The 20793-nt window shown below is 29.5% G+C and overlaps 1 protein-coding gene across 6 annotated transcripts in view; it reads right to left on the bottom strand.

Annotated features, from left to right (window-relative positions):
- The window catches only part of LOC142227091 (protein peste-like), a 71216-nt gene that overhangs the window by 47980 nt on the left and 2443 nt on the right, over positions 1–20793 (bottom strand). Inside the window, exon 1 of one of the 6 annotated variants that reach the window (XM_075297424.1) lies at positions 19693–19797. The exons of 4 other annotated variants lie outside the window; for them this stretch is intronic. The gene's annotated coding sequence lies outside the window, so the exon portion shown is untranslated. Of the gene's footprint in view, positions 1–9262; positions 9460–19692; positions 19798–20793 lie in introns of those variants that run through there. One more of the 6 variants, XM_075297423.1, reaches the window with a different exon arrangement.

Raw genomic sequence — 20793 nt, 5'->3', positions numbered from 1 at the left:
TACAAAATTTTCTATAGAAATACAATTTTGACAAAATTTTCTATAGAAATACAATTTTGACAAAATTTTCTATAGAAAAAAAATGTTGACATAATTTTCTATACAAATAAAATTTTTACAAAATTTTCTATAGAAATAAAATTTTGACAAAATTTTCTATAGAAATAAAATTTTGACAAAATTTTCTATAGAAATAAAATTTTGACAAAATTTTCTATAGAAATAAAATTTTGACAAAATTTTCTATAGCAATAAAATGTTGACAAAATTTTCTACAGAAATAAAATTTTGGCAAATTTTTCTATAGAAATACAATTTTGACATAATTTTCTATAGAAATAAAATTTTGACATAATTTTCTATAGAAATAAAATTTAGACAAAATATTCTATATAAATAAAGTTTTTACCAAATTTTAGATATAAAATTTTGAAAAAAAATTTCTATAGAAATAAAAATTTGACAAAATTATTGATAGAAATAAAATTTTGACAAAATTTTCATATATTGCCGATATTTTTGATAAACTGACATTCTTAAGACACATTGGAATGTTTTTGTGAATAGCTTTTGATGAAACTAATTCTATTAAAATTTAGTAAATAACAATATATTTTATTTTTTACCATTTTGTTTAAACAGCCGATAACAATGTTATGGAATAGATTATTCTAACAGTTCTAGATAAATCTGTCATACGTTTTAATTTTAATCCGTAATTGTTTAACTACCTCGTTTTAAAAGAAGTTGGGTCCAAACAAACTACTATGTAATACTAATACGTCAAAAAACTCGACAAATTATAATTAATTTATTCAAGAATCTCTACCGTAACTCAATTATACCGCATTTAATTTAATCGATTTCTGTAATTTTAAGTTATGTCAATTCACCTAATATATATTGTTTCCATTATGACATTCTTTTCGATATTTAAAAAAAAAACTTGTACCCATTAAAAACACTTTAATTTATTTTTGCTATATGAACAAATACAGTCTAACAGCCGTTAAGTTGACGGAAAATATATTTATTTGTGGCTATTTTTTAGTTTTGATCACTCGATAGTTAATAAGCCATTTAATATTCGATTGGATTGCATAATAGTTATATTAAATAATTTTATTTGCACAGAAAAAATGGACTGGCATTTTTAAACCAATATGCTCTTTTCCCAGAGAGCACTTTAATCTTTACATACGATTAACATATTAATATTGCACCATTGGCAAACAAAAGACATATTTAATTCTTAGATACTTTCAATGCCATGGTTCCATTGCACTTAGTGCAACATTCATTATAACTTAAGATAGTGCACTTGTTTCCAGTTGATGAAGGTAATCGGCATGGTACAAATAATTATGGGGTAGACTCACAAGCACGGTTGCTACAGTTGGTAGAATTGTTGATGTTTTGATAGATTTCGCAAAATATTCCTCATCAACAATAGGATACTTCAATATTCTACAGAAAAAATAATTTTGACAAAATTGTCCATAAAAATAAAATTTTGACAAAATTTTCTATAGACATAACATTTTGACAAGATTTTCTATAGAAATAAAATTTTGACAAAAGTTTCCATAGAAATAAAATTTTGACAACATGTTCTCTTGAAATAAAATTTTCTATCGAAATAACATTTTGACAAAATTTTCTATAGAAATAAAATATTGACAAAATTTTCTATAGAATAAAATTTTGACAAAATTTCCTATAGAAATAAAAAAAAAATTGACAAAATTTTCTTTAGAAATAACATGTTGACAAAATGTTCTATAGAAATAAAATTTTGACAAAATTTTCTGTAGAAAGAAAATTGTCTATAGAAATAAAATGTTGACAAAATTTTCTTTAGAAATAACATGTTGACAAAATTTTCTATAGAAATAAAATTTTGACAACATTTTCTATAGAAATAAAATTTTGACAAAATTTTCTATAGAAATAAAATTTTGACAAAATTTTCTACAGAAATAAAATTTTGACAAAATTTTCTATAGGAATTAAATTTTGACAAAATTTTCTATAGAAAAAAAATTTGATAAAATTTTCTATAGAAATACAATTTTGACAAAATTTTCCATAGAAATAAAATTTTGACAAAATTTTCTATAGAACTAATATTTTGACAAAATTTTCTATAGAAATAAAATTTTGACAAATTTTTTTATAGAAATAAAATTTTGTATAGAAATAAAATTTTGACAAAATTTTCTATAGAAATAAAATTTTGACAAAATTTTCTATAGAATAAAATTTTGAGAAAATTTTCTATAGAATAAAATTTTGAGAAAATTTTCTATAGAAATAACATTTTGACAAAATTTTCTATAGAAATAAAATTTTGACAAAATTTTCTATAGGAATTAAATTTTGACAAAATTTTCTATAGAAAAAAAATTTTACAAAATTTTCTATAGAAATACAATTTTGACAAAATTTTCCATAGAAATAAAATTTTGACAAAATTTTCTATAGAAATAAAATTTTGACAAAATTTTATATAGAAATAAAATTTTCACAAAATTTTCTATTGGAATCAAATTTTGACAAAATTTTCTATTGGAATAAAATTTTGACATAATTTTCTATACAAATAAAATTTTGACAAAATTTTGTATAGAAATAAAATTTTCACAAAATTTTCTATTGGAATCAAATTTTGACAAAATTTTCTATTGGAATAAAATTTTGACAAAATTTTCTATAGAAATACAATGTTAACAAAATTTTCTTTAGAAATAATATGTTGACAAAATTTTCTATAGAAATTCAATTTTGACAAAATTTTCTTTAGAAATAATATGTTGACAAAATTTTATATAGGAATTAAATTTTGCCAAAATTTTCTATAAAAAAAAAATTGACAAAATTTTCTATAGAAATAACATTTTGACAAAATTTCTATATAAATAAAATTTTGACAAAATTTTCTTCAGAAATAATATATTGACAAAATTTTCTATAAAAATAAAATTTTGACAAAATTTTCTATAGAAATAAAATTTTGACAAAATTTTCTATACAAATAAAATTTTGACAAAATTTTCTATAGGAATAAAATTTTGACAAAATTTTCTATAGAAAAAAAAAATTGACAAAATTTTCTACAAAAATAACGTTTTGACAAAATTTTCTTCAGAAATAATATATTGACAAAATTTTCTACAAAAATAACATTTTGACAAAATTTCTATAGAAATAAAATTTGACAAAATTTTCTGTAGAAATAAAATTTTGACAAAAATTTTTATAGAAATAAAATTTTCTATAGAAATAACATTTTCTATCGAAATAAAATGTTGACAAAATTTTCTATAGAATAAAATTTTGAAAAAATTTTCTATAGAAATAACATTTTGACAAAATTTTCTATAGAAATACAATTTTGGCAAAATTTTCTATAGAAATAAAATTTTGACAAAATTTTCTATAGAAATAACATTTTGACAAAAGTTTCCATAGAAATAAAATTTTGTCAAAAGTTTCCATAGAATAAAATTTTCACAAAAGTTTCTATAGAAAAAAAAAAATTGACAAAATTTTCTACAAAAATAACATTTTGACAAAATTTCTATAGAAATAAAATGTTGACAAAATTTTCTATAGGAATAAAATTTTGACAAAATTTTCTATAGAAAAAAAAATTGACAAAATTTTCTACAAAAATTACATTTTGACAAAATTTCTATAGAAATAAAATTTTGACAAAATTTTCTGTAGAAATAAAATTTTGACAAAATTTTTTATAGAAATAAAATTTTCTATAGAAATAACATTTTCTATAGAAATAAAATGTTGACAAAATTTTCTATAGAATAAAATTTTGAAAAAATTTTCTATAGAAATAACATTTTGACAAAATTTTCTATAGAAATACAATTTTGGCAAAATTTTCTATAGAAATAAAATTTTGAAAAAATTTTCTGTAGAAATAACATTTTGACAAAAGTTTCCATAGAAATAACATTTTGACAGAAGTTTCCATAGAATAAAATTTTCACAAAAGTTTCCATAGAATAAAATTTTCACAAAAGTTTCCATAGCAATAAAATTTTGAGAAAATTTTCTATAGGAATAACATTTTGAAAACATTTGTAATAGAAATAAAATTTTGACAAAAGTTTCTATAGAAATAACATTTTGACAAAAGTTTCCATAGAAATAAATTTTTGACAACATGTTCTATAGAAATAAAATTTTGACAAAAATTTCTATAGAAATAACATTTTGACAAAATTTCTATATAAATAAAATTTTGACAAACTTTTCTGTAGAAATAAAATTGTCTATAGAAATAAAATTTTCACAAAATTTTCTATAGAAATAAAATGTTGACATAATTTTCTTTGGAAATAAAATTTTCCATAGAAATAAAGTTTTGAAAACATTTTTAATAGAAATAAAATGTTGACAAAATTTTCTATAGAAATAAGTTTTGACAAAATTTTCTATAGAAATAAAATTTTGAGAAAAATTTCTATAAAAATATAATGTTGCCCAAATTTTCTATAGAAATAAAATGTTGAAAAATTTTTCTTTAGGAATAATATTTTTCTATAGAAATAAAATTTTGACAAAATGTTCTATATTCTCTTCATAGTAAAAAATTATAAATTCATTTAATAAAATTATTTATTAGAAAATAAAATTAAATAAAATTTAACTTGAAGGGTTTATTTTTTTAAATTTTATTTTGTTTTTTTCCTTTATTCAAATTCAGCCAACTTCATACGTCGTCTTCTGATCGTAATAAAAACTAAACCTAGCTTTTTGAACTCTTGTATATTAATTCGAGGAATAGCAACAAAAATTATATACATATATTCTTGTCGCATCAAACCAATATTCATTCATCTCTAATCAAATATTAATTAATTCAAGCAAACATTAAATTCAAAGACAAATCTGCAAATATAATCAAATGAAATGTTTTTTTTTTGCAAAATCTCGTAAAAAGGTTTTATTATTAATCACAATTTGGACTTGGCATGTTAAATATTTAAAGCCTTCAATACACTCAAAAAAAAGTGAACCTATCAGGAAGGAAAACGTAGGTTAATTTTATAAAATTAATTAGATTAGATTAAATTAACGAAAATTATTTTCTAATTTTTTGTTATGACAAAAAATTTGTAAATATTTTTCGAGAAATTCAAGAAAATTTCGTTGTTGGATGGAAAAAATTTATGCTAGAAATTGTACAAGATTCTAATTTTGTGATGTATAATTTTTTTCTCAAATTTTCGTTTATTTAATCAATAATTAAAGCCGAAATTTAACTAACAATAATAATTCCCATGCATACTTTATCCATTGAGTAAGATTTCATAGTGAAAACCGAACATAGTACTGGCCTTTAGATATCAATCGAAAAAAATACGGAGGTTTTTTGTTAGATAATGATAAAAAAACTACGTAGGTTTTTTATAAGATAATGATAATTTTTAAGATAGTTATTATTAAATTGAAGAAAATTTATTAAAAATTATAAAATTTTTGTTTCTCTTGTTGAAGGAAATAGATATATTTTGAAGGAAAAAAATTATTTAAGAATTGGTAAAATGTCTTTAGAGCTATATTCAGTTCAGGACAGACACAATTTAATTAAACTTACTCATTTGAGATACTTATGAAAGCAATTTAAGTAAACCTCTTTTTTTATATATTTATTTTCAATTTAGTAATATTGTATATTTAATTTCCATAAAACAAACTTTTTCTTATATTTAGTTCATTAGAGTAAGCAAAAAATAATTTAAAAATTTACTTTTTTCCAAAGGCAGAAAATAATTATTGACTAATTAAAAAATATTTTTATTTAAATGAGATTTTAATGGAATAACAAATATTTATATAAAAACGTAAACTTTTAAAGAAAAATGTCTAACTGACTTTATTTTCAACTTAACCGGCACAGGACTAGTCCCCTGGTATGTATGGGCCAGTCCTAATTCTGGTTAAAGCGTATGGGAGGGGCTGGTCACTTTAACATGGGTTTGTCATTGAGTAAATCTACACTTTGGGACACGACTTGGACTTATTCCTGGGGCAACTAGATAGGATTTGCCCATAGTCGGATACTCATGAACCAGTCTGGGACAACCTCTTAAGAACCTGATTCATTTTTATACCCTGCACCATAGGATGGGGGATATATTAACTTTGTCATTCTGTTTGTAACAAATCGAAATATTGCTCTAAGACCCCATTCTAGGTCATGGTGAAATTCTGAGTCGACCTAGCGACGTCCGTCCGTACGTCTGTTGAAATCACGCTAACTTTCGAACGAAATAACCTACACGCAAAAAAATAATTCTTTCCTCCCAAACGAAATTTTAGACAAGCAAAGTTAGTTTCTCATTTGCTTTTCGCTGTAAGGAAGTGTATTTGGAAGAAAAGTTTATACTTTTTGTGATAAACGTTTATTCTTTTCCAGGATGTAAAAACAATTTCATAAAGACAAACTCAAAAAAAAAACATTGTTTTCTTGCTAATTACATTTTCCCTCACATCTTTCTCACATCCACGATGTTTTTTTAGTTCTTAACACCTTTTCCTGTAATACCAACAATGTAGAAGAAATTATACGATTTTATAAATTTTTAAATTTTTTTTACCTTTCGCCTGGACGGAGAATCGAACCGCGGACCATGCACTTTGTAAGCCAACACACTAACCACTGAGCTATGTACCTGTTATGGTCATCAATAGATAAATATCCATATAAGATATATTTATATAGCATAGCTTGCGGCGCCCACGAACCGAATAAACAAAGTTTATTTAACAGAAACAAACATTTAGTTTGGGACCGTGGAGCAGTGGTTGCTACGTCCGACTTGCATGCCAAGGGTCGTGGGTTCGATCCCTGCTTCGGCCAAAGTTTTTTTTTTTTTTTTTTTTTACACATATTCCAGATATGTTCGGAAGATTCCGAAAAAATGTTCAACATTACATGTAGTATATTAAATTTTGAACTGTAAAATGTGTCTTATTAAAGACCTAAAGTCAGAAAAGAACAGTGTTTGATATAAACGAAATGGACTGTGTTGTTGTTTCAAAAATAACTTTTTTTATTGAAAAAATAAAAATTTAGTAACAAACGATTTTTTTTGGTGATAAAAGTTTAAAATTTTCGAAGCAATTCAAAAAACTCTAACAAAAGCGTTTTCGGTACACGTTTTCCAAACGTTTTTTTTCTTTGCGTGTATAGACTTGAAACTTGGTACCAGTAGATGTTATTGATATAGGTCGGGCATATCGGACCACTTATACGTATAGTCCCCATATAAACCGGCGCCCAGTTTTGGCTTGAGGAGCCTCTTAGAGAAGCAAATTTTTTCCGATCCGGTTGCAATTTGGTACTTGGTGTTAGTATATGGTCTCTAATAACTATGCCAGAATTAGTGCATATCGGTCCATAATTATATATAGCCTTTATATAAACCGATCCCCAGATTTGACCTCCGGAGCCTCTTGGAGGAACAAATTTCATCCGATCTGGTTGAAACTTAGTACTTGGTGTTAGTATGTGGTCTCTAACAACCATGCAAAACTTGGTCCATATCAGTTCATAGTTATATATAGCCCCCGTATAAACCGATCCCCAGATTTGACCTCCGGAGCCTCTTGGAGGAGCAAAAAATTCATCCGATCCGGTTGAAATTTGGTACATTTCACTAGTGTGTGGCCGATAACAACCATGCCAAAATTAGTCCGTATCGATCTATATTATATATAGCCCCCAAATAAACTTATACCCAATCACAGAAAAATCACAATTGCCACTCGAGCCAAAAATAATCTACCAAAATTTTATTGACATAGAAAATTTTGTCAAAATATGATATTTCTATAGAAAATTTTGTCAAAATTTTATATTTCTATAGAAAATTTTGTCAACATTTTATGTCTTTAGGAAATTTTGTCAAAATATAATTTCTATACAAAATTTTGTCAAAACTTTATTTCTATAGAAAATTTTGTCAAAATTTTATTTCTATAGAAAATTTATGAAGCATTTCATAGTTAGAGAGGAATATTTTGCAAAATCTTCCAAAACATCAAGAATTCTACCAATCTACCAAACCAATCGTGTTCATAATTATACCCTGCGCCACACTGTGGAACAGGGTATTATAAGTTAGTGCATATGTTTGCAACACCCAGAAGTAGACGAGATAGACACATGGTGTCTTTGGCAAAAATGCTCAGGGTGGGCTTCTGAGTCGATATAGCCATGTCCGTCTGTCCGTGAACACATTTTTGTAATCGAAGTCGAGGTCGCAGTTTTAGTCCAATCGACTTCAAATTTGGCACAAGTATGTGTTTTGGCTCATAATAGAACCCTATTGATTTTGGAAGAAATCGGTTAAGATTTAGATATAGCTCCCATATATATCTTTCGCCCGATATAGACTAATACGGTCCCAGAAGCCAGAGTTTTACCCCAATTTGGTTGAAATTTTGCACTAGGAGTACAATTAGTAGTGTTTAATGATTTAACTACCATTAGAAATCAATTTCCATAAATAATTAAATTATCAAATTAAGTTGCGGGACATGCAACTTTAAAGGACTTCTAGAGAAAAGCTCCTTTTGATTTACCTTTTATTTAGGAATATTATTTTACCTATTCGCTGGATACAAACAAGAGAATCGTTTGTGGGAAAAAAAGAGAATTGGAGTCAGAGTTTTTTTTTGGAGTCAATCTTACATTTTATTTCCGCTTATGATCTGCAATCGTTGATGGTTACGATGGTAAAGAAGACTGATTTCTATTCATTAGGCAGTTCTTTACCTCGGTTTTAAGGTATAAAAAGAGAAAGATATATGAATACAAATTTGTTTTAAAGAATTCATGGTTGTTTTTAAAAGTAATAAATTGATAATAACGTACTAATAATAGTTAATTTCAGCTGTTAGATTTGAATTCATTTTAGACAAATATATAAAAATAAAATAAAAGGAGAAACTATGTTAAACATACTGCCCCCCTTGGTCTATTTAGACCAAAAAAAAAACTAAAGGGCTTGACTTAATTGTTCCAAAGTCCACAAAGCGATGTCTAAGATTTGCTTTGGATTGGTTACTGATCGATTCTTACATCTATTGGAATTATCTAAAGTTTGTGTCTTGACTGTTTTTGGTGGATTATTGGTGACTCGTCCTTGCTTATTGCCATATTTCATTTTTGGTCGTCGTTTCTCATTCTGATTGATGTTTATGTGAAGTATTGTATGGTGATATTTACCACATCGTTTACAATTGGTACTGGACGTGCATTTATTAGTAGAGTGCGAACGTGCAAGGCAGTTAAAACAATAGTTGAGTCGGCGGGCTAATTTTCGACGTTCTTCAACATCCTTGGCCAAAAATCGTTTGCAAAAGCGAAGTGGATGTAGCTTTCCGCATATCTTGCATTGACGAATCATTTCATTTTTAGGTGCCCTGTGAATTTTGGAATATAAAATTTAATTAATAACTGAAATATGCAAGTGAGAATAATTTGAGTTTATGGTGATTATAACAATTTGGAGTTGTTATAACGATATGTACGATAGGTATACTTATGAATTATAGTAATATCGAGAGTTTTTCGATTTGGTGGAGATCACTTCGATGTCTCTGTAGGGAGAATGCATAGCTTTGAGATTGGTCTTGTTAAAACTCCGTTTTGGGTACGTAATTCGACTGTTCTAACAAATCCGTCTGATCCTGGGTGGATGTGGGTAATTCTCCCTAATCTCCACTCGCATGGTGGTAAAAGTTCATCTTTTAGAACAACTATTTGGCCAATTTGTACATTGGCTTGGGGTTTTTGCCATTTGTATCTTTGTTGCAAATCTAGCAGATAATCCCGTTTCCATCGTCGTGCAAATTCGTATTGGAGGGTTTTTAATTTTTCCCATCGATCGTGCAATGGTATTGAGGTATTATCCGTTTCTGGCATAGCAACCATTGGCGCACCACGAAGAAAGTGACCTGGCGTTAAGGCGAGAATTTCATGCGGATCATCTGTCATAGGAGTCAACGGACGAGAATTGAGGATGGACTCTATGCGGGCCAAAAGGGTTGAAAATTCCTCAAAGGTACACTTTCTATTTTGAGTTACTTTTTTAAAGTGTATTTTAAATGATTTAACCCCGGCCTCCCAGAGTCCCCCCATATGCGGGGCGTTGGGTGGTATGAAAAACCATTGAAAACCATGGGAGGTGTATTTCTCTGCTATATCACAAGCCACTGCTTGTATGAATCGCTTAAATTCATCCTTAATGGAACGTTCTGCCCCTACAAAGTTGGTGCCATTGTCGGAGTATACTTTTTGAGGCAAACCTCTACGAGCAACAAATCGGGTGAATGCTGCTTGGAAGGAGGCTGTCGATAAATCAGAGCATACCTCAAGGTGAATTGCTTTTGTGCTGAAGCATATGAAAATACATGCATAACTTTTGTGGTAAGGAGCTTGACGCAAAATGGAAGTTTTTATAGGAAATGGGCCAGCAAAATCTAATCCTGTCACAGTAAATGGTAGCGAGAACCTACTTCTATTTTCTGGCAGTGCTGCCATTATTTGCGATTGCACCTTGTGTTTATAGATAACGCATACTTTGCAACTACGAATGTGTTTCTTAACCGCTGATCTGAGTCGAGATATGTAAAATTCTTCGCGAATAGTTCTGAGCATTAAACTTTGTTCGGCATGCATCAAAAGCTTGTGCGTAAAATCTATAAACAATTTGCAAAATTTCGACTGCACCGGAAGAATGATTGGGAAACGCTGTTTAAATGGTAATTCAGAATTGGAAATTCGACCATTAATTCGAATAATACCGCTTTCATCAATAAAGGGGTTTAATGGGTAAAGAGGACTCTTTTTGTGAACTTTTCGGGATGATACTAAGGAAGAATATTCCTTATAAAAGAAACTTTTCTGAGTTAGCACAATTAAGCGATTTCGAGCATCTTGAAACTCCGCATGTGTAACAGTTTTGTTATTAAGTGGCGTTGTGGGTTGACTTTTGTTTGAGATACGCTTATAAAAGCGAAATATATAAGCTGTGACCCTTATAGCCTTCTCCCAGCCCGAGAATCTTTCCAATAAATCATCGTTTTCGACAAAACTATGAAATACTTCTATTTTTCTAGCCTCGGGGGGGTTTTCAAAATCTGTCTGGCCCTTTGGCCACGTTTCGGGATTGTTAACAAGCCATGCAGGACCGTGCCACCATAATGAATTCCCGATTAAATCATTTGGATGACAACCCCGAGAGCCTAGATCGGCAGGATTTTCTGCAGATCTTACATGACGCCACGAACAGTTACCAACATTCTGTATAATTTGAGCAGTCCTGTTGGCGACATAGGTCTTCCATGTGCAGGGAGGCTTTTCTAGCCAACTAAGCACAATTGTGGAATCACACCATAAAAACACCTCATGGTTTTTAATGGGTAGGTCAGATAATATCTTGCTGATGAGTTTTGATAAAAGAACGGCTCCACATAATTCCAATCGAGGAAGGATAATTGGATCTATTGGAGCTACTTTGGTTTTGGACACTAATAGATTCGAACTTATATTGACACCGTTTTGTGTCCGTAAGTACACTACTGCGCAATATGCCTTTTCGGAGGCGTCGCTAAAACCGTGCACTTGTGTTATATATTCGGGGGCAAAGTTTACCCAACGTGGAATTTCTATTTGGGGTATGAGAGAGAGACTTTCGACAAATGAATTCCACTTACTCAATGTGTTGGGTTTCACACATTCATCCCATTTCGTGCCTTCCAGCCAAAGTTGCTGAAGTAACATTTTTGACTGAATTATGATTGGGGATATCCATCCAGCGGGGTCGAATAGCTTGGATGCATCTGACAGAATTTTTCTCTTTGTGATAGGGGACACAATAGCAGGAGGCGTTATTTTATAAGAAAAGCTGTCGGATAAGGCATTCCATTGAATGCCGAGCGTTTTTGTGGAGCTTGTTTCCTGGAATTTCAAAAAATTCGAATCTAGAAGATTTTCTGTTGGGATCGAGGCCAAAATATCTGGCGAATTTGAAGTTATCTTCTTTAGAGGAAAACTAGCAGTTTTTAATAGAGCTATCAATTGAAAAAGAGAAGCTCGAGTGGAGCTCAAATCATGTCCGCCGGACAATATGTCATCAACATATGTTTCTTTCATGAGAATAGAAGCAGCTTGGGGAAACTCACTCATTGAGTCTCGAGCAAGTTGGATAAGTGTCCTTATTGCTAAATATGGAGCGCTGCTTACTCCAAAAGTAACCGTCGTTAGGGCATAATCCTTCACGGGGCAAACAGGAGTAGGCCGGAAAAGGATTCTTTGAAAAGGAGTATCTCTTCATGGACTCGTATTTGGCGGTACATCTTTTCGATGTCACCACTAAATACGTATTTATAAAGACGCCAATTCAATATGAGAGTCATCATATCCGATTGAAGAGTGGGACCGACGTAGAGAACGTCATTTAAAGAATTTCCAGATCCAGATTTTTTTGACGCATTAAAAACTATGCGAACTTTTGTGCTTCGACTTTCAGGTCTGATTACCGCGTGGTGGGGTAGGTAAAAAGACATATATTTACCTCGTGAATATATTTCACGAGAATCTGTGGGTTTCATATGGCCTAGTGAGAGATATTCCGACAAAACATTCTGATATGTCTCTTCCATGGCAGGTTTGGATCGGAGAGATTGTTCCATTCTAATATATTGCACGAACGCCTGCGATCTAGAAGAGCCGAGCGAAAGTTCATGTGGAAACTCAGGCTTGAACGGTAATTTAACCACATATCGCCCATCTAAATCGCGGGTTGTTGTCCTTTCGTATAATGATTCGCAATATTCGTCTTCTTTAGTTATAGAAGGACGAGATGGGACCTCTTCTTGCTCCCAAAAAAGTCTTAATTGGGTTGATATGGGGTCTTCTGTCGTTTCAGAAGCCTGTAATGAAAACGAGGATACTGTTTGTGTTTTAACGGGGCCACTTATTATCCACCCAAATATTGTTGCTTGAGCTATGAGTGAATTGCAAACTGTTTTCACTCCACACAACATAATTTTCGGTATTGCGTTGCTTCCAATCAAAAGATCGACTTGGCCTGGTTTATAGAATAATGGATCTGCTAAGTCTATATCTTTAATGCCGTCAAACGAAAGTTGTGACGAAGGAAACGAGAAATTGGGTAAAAGCCGTGTGATTTTGGGAACAACAATAGCATTTACTTCTATTGTTCGATTGTGGGTTTCGGAGTACAATTTCATCGTACAGACAGAATTCGAGTTACCAATTATACTTCCGCCCATTCCACGAATTTGGAAGTTCTTGGACTCAGTGGGTAACCGAAGCTTCTGTTGTAGCCTTCGGGACACAAAAGTTTTTTCCGATCCCTGATCAATAAAAGCACGGGCTGAAAATGTTTCCCCCAAATGGGAAATTTTCACAATAGCTGTTGGGAGCAATGTGTTTTCGGAAGAAGCTGATGGGTCTGCAATGAAGTGGGATGCAATTTGAGTTTGTGTGACACATGCGGGAATTTCTTCTGGTTGTGGAGGAGCAATAGTGGTATTGCTGACAGTTGTGGGATTGGCAACTGTATAATGCAAAAGTGTATGATGATCCTTCTTACACTGAGCGCAAACGAATTTGCTTTTACACTCTTTTCGGAGATGAGTATATGAGAGGCAGTTTAAGCAAATTTTGTTTGAAAATGCAAATTCATTTCGAGCTCTAGGCTCAAGGGCTTTAAATTGAGGGCAATGTTTTAAAGCATGATTCATTTTACAAAATTTGCAGGGAAATTGTTGGTTTCCCTCTGTAGTAAAAGTGTGAGTTTCCAAATTCTTTCTTTTGGCGTTAGATTTACCACCTTGAATGCAATTCAATCGTTCCACAACCTCATATCGATTGGTGAGAAATGTGTCCATTTCGGACCATTTTGGTAACTCTCTATGAGACTTTAGGGATTGTTCCCATAGAGCTAGTGTGTCATGAGGTAGTTTTGTTGAGCAAACATAAACTAAGATTGGATCCCAATCGTTAGTCGGAATACCTTGAGCCTTGAGAGCGGCTAGGCAGTCATTAATGGTAATTTGTATCTCTTGGATTGATTCGCTGCTTTCCGTGAGAACAGGCTCGAGATTGAGGAGTATTTTTAACTGATTGTCAACCAGTATGCGTTTATTTTCATACCGGGATTTGAGAGCCTCCCAGGCTAATGAAAAATTTTCCCCACATAGTTTGTATTTCTTTACTATGGTGGCGGCCTGACCTTTAACTTTAAGGCGAAGGTGGTACAATTTTTGAACCGCGGACAACTTGGGATGTTCACCATACACGGCGGTAAACATGTCCCTGAATGCGGGCCACTCCTCATAGCCTCCGTAAAATATCTCCGTATCGCACGGGGGAACTTTGATACAAGAGAATGATTTATCTTGTGCGTGGGATTCTTCGAAATTGTGATTCGAACTGAAATTTGTGGGTGCTATTAAAGCTTTCTGAGCGTCAAGTATCTCAGATTTGCACTTATGAAACTGCTTTGTACAATTTGCATATTTTTCCCTCGCAGACTCTAACAACCGTCTTTTCTCGGTGTCCTCATTCTTGAGGTTTGCGAGATCGGTTGTACACAATCTCCGGTATGATTTTTGTACTGTGCTCCAACGATCGTGAAGATCCTGAAGAGTGACTTCCAAGAGGGTGTCCGTCAGAACACCACTCTTTTCAAAATCAGCACAAAACGTGACAAGGTCATCCGAATCAAAAATGAAATCTTCCATGGTAAAATGAATATACTATTAGTAAAGAGTGGACTGTATCGGATATATTTCGACCGAGATTTGTCGATATTACAGAAAATGTAAAATTAAATACTCTTTTCTGCTTTAAAAATGCTTAATTTTCAACCGCAAAAAGATCACTTTCAGAAGGAAAATATTTTATCACTATATTAATTTATTCAGTTTTCATACGCAATCCAAAATCAGGAATTGGTAACAATTAAATTTCCGCACTTGACCAATTTCTTATTGATATTTCAAACGATCTTTATGAATTGATTTACCCTTCTAATACCAATGGAAAGGATAATTCTTTTTGACAAAAATTCCAGAAATGTATATTCAAAACTTTTTGTGTGTTTGCTTTCTTTTTTTATTCACTGTGCTTAAATCTGCGAAAACAGACCTATTGTGAGAATTTTGTTTTCTTCTTATAATTTGAAAGAGCGCCTGGCCGTACAAACACACATACAGAATATACTCTACACTTTTTATATCTTTAATTGCAAAGGGAGTGATCACAAGAGAATGGGTGAAACTGTCATCTATATTTAAGAGAATAAGGAGAGACTCTTTTTCATATTTATATATATCGTAAATAAAGAGATGTTGAGATAAATGTTTCAAGACTTAAAAAGAGTTGATGAATATCGTGTGACTTAATACCATTCGATATTTCGTTATCGAAAAGATAATATTTATTAAAAGTTCATGGAATGAGAAATGAATATGATAAAATCAAATTTTATGAACTTACAGGTTTCGATTTTATATTGGGAAATAGATGGTTCAATATTGATTAGTTATTCCGCTGGAAGATGAAGTTATCCAATTTTTATATGTTATATTTATCTATTCCTTATGTTCACTTTCTTTCATTTTGGATTATTTCATATGAAATGGAATTTTATGTAAACACGTGGAATTTCGTATTTCTTTTGTTTTATTTTGGTTTCACTTGTACTTAAAGAAAAGCCGCAATCGTCATGCTAACACATATTTTTTTTTTTCAAGAAAGGTAGAATGTAAAAACCGTTATACACGAAGCCTTTTCATTGGGGTTTCTCAGCCCGAAATGAATAATTCTTTCAAATGTACAGTTAAACCTTATATTTCATAAAATTTTCAATGATTCGTTTTCCAAAAATATACAATTAGGAAAATATAATTTTTTCTGAAAACTCGCGTAATTTGGGACTATGCACCCGCGAAAGTCTTTATTGATCGATTTTAATCAGAATTTCCCAAATATATAACTAATTACGAATTCTTTATAATTAGCACAATTTATTGGAGCCTTTTCGTTTCTTTTCACAAAATTTTACGTCTTTCGTATCCAAAATACCGATTTTTCGTATTTATTTTTTGAAGACCACGCGGTTTAATGGAAGTGGGAGAAAGACTGATACGTCAATTAAGCCAAACTGGGAGTGTAAGCTTAAGAAACAGAGACGTTCGCTAATAATGTCCAGTGATGATTATTTTAGAATACTACAGGTAGCTGTCCAAAGACGCACGAAGGACCATGTTTAATGATTTAACTACCATTAGAAATCAATTTCCATAAATAATTAAATTATCAAATTAAGTTGCGGGACATGCAACTTTAAAGGACTTCTAGAGAAAAGCTCCTTTTGATTTACCTTTTATTTAGGAATATTATTTTACCTATTCGCTGGATACAAACAAGAGAATCGTTTGTGGGAAAAAAAGAGAATTGGAGTCAGAGTTTTTTTTTTGGAGTCAATCTTACATTTTATTTCCGCTTATGATCTGCAATCGTTGATGGTTACGATGGTAAAGAAGACTGATTTCTATTCATTAGGCAGTTCTTTACCTCGGTTTTAAGGTATAAAAAGAGAAAGATATATGAATACAAATTTGTTTTAAAGAATTCATGGTTGTTTTTAAAAGTAATAAATTGATAATAACGTACTAATAATAGTTAATTTCAGCTGTTAGATTTGAATTCATTTTAGACAAATATATAAAAATAAAATAAAAGGAGAAACTATGTTAAACAAGTAGTGTAGTCAAGTGTGCCAAATTTTATTGAAATCGGTTCAGATTTAGATATAGCTCACATATATATCGTTCGCCCGATTTGCACACATATGACCACAGAGGTCAATTTTTTGCTCCGATTTAGTTGAAATTTTGCACAGAGAGTAGAATTAACATTGTAGCTATACGTGCCAAATTTGGTTGAAATCGGTTCAGATTTAGATGTAGCTCCCATATATATGTTTTTCTGATTTCCACAAAAATGGTCAAAATACCAACATTTTCCTTGTAAAACCGCCACTGCTTAGTCGAAAAGTTGTAAAACTGACTCTAACTTTCCTAAACTTCTAATACATATATATTGAGCGATAAATCGTAAATAAACTTTTGCGAAGTTTTCTTAAAATTGCTTAAGATTTAAATGTTTCCCATATTTTTTTAACATTGTGTTCCACACTAGTGCATTAGCCGACTTAAATTTTGAGTCTATAGATTTTGTAGAAGTCTATCAAATTCTGTCCAGATCGTGTGATATTTAAATGTATGTATTTGGGAAAAACCTTTATATAGCCCCCAACACATTTGACGGATGTGATATTGTATCGAAAATTTAAATCTACAAAGTGGTGCAGGGTATAATATAGTCGGCCCCGCCCGACTTTAGACTTTCCTTACTTGTTGTATATAGCCCCCATATAAAGCGACCCCCATATTTAAATTCTGGCTCTATAATTACCGCACAAAAGTTCATATCGGTTCGTAATTATTTCTTTCCTATATATACCGCACTGAAAAAAATATTGTCCTGAGGTCAAAGATTTCATGTCTTTAAAATACGAATGCAAATTTTGCTTGGTATAGAAGACGCATTTCTCTAATATAAAGTTTTTTTCCTTGTCCAAAAGTCGATAAACTTTTCAATGAAGTCGTATTGTCCTTATAATTAAGTGATTTCACTTAAAAATTGGTATCATAATATGAAAGAAAAAATGTTTGGGCTAAGGTTAACTTGACGTTAATAATTCAGAAAAATTCTTTAAATTTAATGAAATTGTCTTTAAATTTGTTGTCTTTTTGCATCTTGATTACAAAGCAAAAAATCGTTCATATATAGGACATGTTTTTCAACACTTTATTTTAAAGACGTTTTTTACTTGAAACATAGCATAATTTCTACTGGAAGTTGAGTCTTAATTTGGAAAATAAAGTTGTCGCTAACTCGTTTTTAAATGACTTTAATAGCATATCAAGAAAAAAAGCTGAAACAGCGAAAAATTAAAATTTGCTTCGTAGAAGCAAGTACACAAAACCCAAATTTAAAAGAGAATTGTGTCTTAAAAGTATCCTTACTTGTATTCTCCGCTTCTTTGGCTCGGAATCAATACCAAAATTTTTAAAGTAAAGACAAAATCTTTGGGACCGGGCATGCTTTTTTTCAGTGCGGTTAAGAACTGAATATATACGTATTTAATCGACCTTTCTTTTGTCTACTATGTATATATTCCGCATGGACTAACATACAATTTAGAAGGCGATGTTACGAAGTTTTAAGATGCCTTGCCATCGGTAAGTATTGTCACAACCCAAGTAATTCGATTGTGCGACAGTCTTTCGTAGAAGTTACTACGCAATTCATGATGGAGGCTACATAAGATTCGGCCTGGCCGAACTTACGGCCGTATATATAAGTTCACCAATGTGGTATCACAATGGACTGAATAGTCTAAGTGAGCCTGATACATCGGGCTGCCACCTAACCTAACCAAACCTACGGCCGTATATACTTGTTTAGATTATTTTAATAATTTTATTTCAATAAATGCTTAGATACAATAAAATTTTAATTTGAAGAAATTAATTTATCATAGAAATTAATAAATTATATAAAACTTTTTAAATTATGATAAACTGGAGCATCGATACCTTTGATAGGTCCGTCAATAATAATTTGCACAAATTTCCCGTATGAATTTTTATAATATTTTTTCTATGCTCTAATTCACTAAGGTTTGTATAGGATATTTTATGGTTAGATCCCCATGTCATAAGCTATTCCTCACTTGTACTTTAAGAAGTTTGACTTTTCATTGCACTGTCTGCTGAATTTTGTACTTCATTTTTGGGAATAATCTATAATTGAGCTTTGAAAAAAAATCACAAAAATTAAAGTTTTATATTTTATACACATTCACTTAACTTGAGTTGTTATCAACTTTCTGCTATATTTCATTATTAATTATATATTAGAATGAAAAAAAAAAAAAAACTTTAATTAATTGCAGCCAAAGTTCACGCTACTTTTTCTTATCATTTAAATAAGATTTATAATTATTCAATTTTAATTTCTAAAGACTATTCAATATATATATAAATATTCTTTTTTTAACAAAACCATTAAAATTATTTGATCATTCGTTTAATCTCTTCTAAATGTTTCACTTGAATGAATTTGACACGATACGATGTCACTCTTTACTTTATACTCTTTTTCTCAAAACTTGTATGGAATTTCCTATAAACATAAAAACAAATGTTGTCGCATTGGCATTTATAATGTTCCACTTATGTTTATCGAAGAGATTTTTTTAGTTTTAACCTAAAACCCATATGAATATGGATTTAAATTATTGGCAACGAGTTTAGCACTCACGTAATTCTAATTAAAGATTTTAAATCACTTTTACGTAGTGTTAGAATTTATATAAAGGCCAATAATTATTATTATATTGTTGTTGTTTTCTAAATATTTTTTACATTTGAAAATTCTTTGAAATACTAAATTTTTTTATTTATTTTTTTTTTGTTTTTTTTTTTTTGATACGTGTATGTGTTTAAAATGTCTTAAATATATATATTTTTAGATAAAAAAAAACTTACTTGAAATTAGAATAAAATATTTGGGTCAAAATCAACACTCACTTCACTTTAACGTATGTTTAGATTTTAATATAAAGTTCATTTATTATAAGTTTTTTGGTATAATTTTATTTCGTTTAGTTAGAATTTATATAAAGGCCATTAATTATTATATTTTTTTTTTGTTAAATATTTTTTACATTTGAAAATTCTTTGAAATACTAAATTTTATTTTTTTTTCTGATACGTGTATGTATTTAAAATGTCCTAAATATATATATATATATATATATATATATATATATATATATATATATATATATATATATATATATATATATATATATATATATATATATATATATATATATATATATATATATATATATATATATATATATAAAACTTTGTTTTTGCTTAATTATACATTCAATGAAAAAATTTTTAGATTAAAAAAAACTTACTTGATATTAGACTAAAATATTTGGGTCAGAATCAACACTCACTTCACTTTAACGTATGTTTAGATTTTAATATAAAGGTCATTTATTATGAGTTTTTTGGTATAATTTTATTTCGTTTAGTTAGAATTTATATAAAGGCCATTAATTATTATTATATTTGTTTTTTTTTTTAATATTTTTTAAATTTGAAAATTCTTTGAAATACTAATTTTTTTTTGATACGTGTATGTATTTAAAATGTCTTAAATATATATAAAAAACTTTGTTTTTGTTTAATTATATATTAAACGAAAAAATTTTTAGATTAAAAAAAACTTACTTGATATTAGACTAAAATATTTGGGTCAGAATCAACACTCACTTCACTTTAACGTATGTTTAGATTTTAATATAAAGGTAATTTATTATACGTTTTTTGGTATAATTTTATTTCATTTAGTTAGAATTTATATAAAGGCCATTAATTATTATATTTTTTTTTGTTAAATATTTTTTACATTTGAAAAATTCTTTGAAATACAAAATTTTATTTTTTTTTTTGATACGTGTATGTATTTAAAATGTCCTAAATATATATATATATATATATATATATATATATATATATATATATATATATATATATATATATATATATATATATATATATATATATATA

Source organism: Haematobia irritans, chromosome 2, assembly GCF_050003625.1.
Source record: "Haematobia irritans isolate KBUSLIRL chromosome 2, ASM5000362v1, whole genome shotgun sequence".
NCBI classification, from domain to species: Eukaryota; Metazoa; Arthropoda; class Insecta; order Diptera; family Muscidae; genus Haematobia; species Haematobia irritans.
The sequence above is the reverse complement of the archived record's forward strand: the minus strand, read 5'-3'. Positions and strand labels throughout refer to the sequence as shown.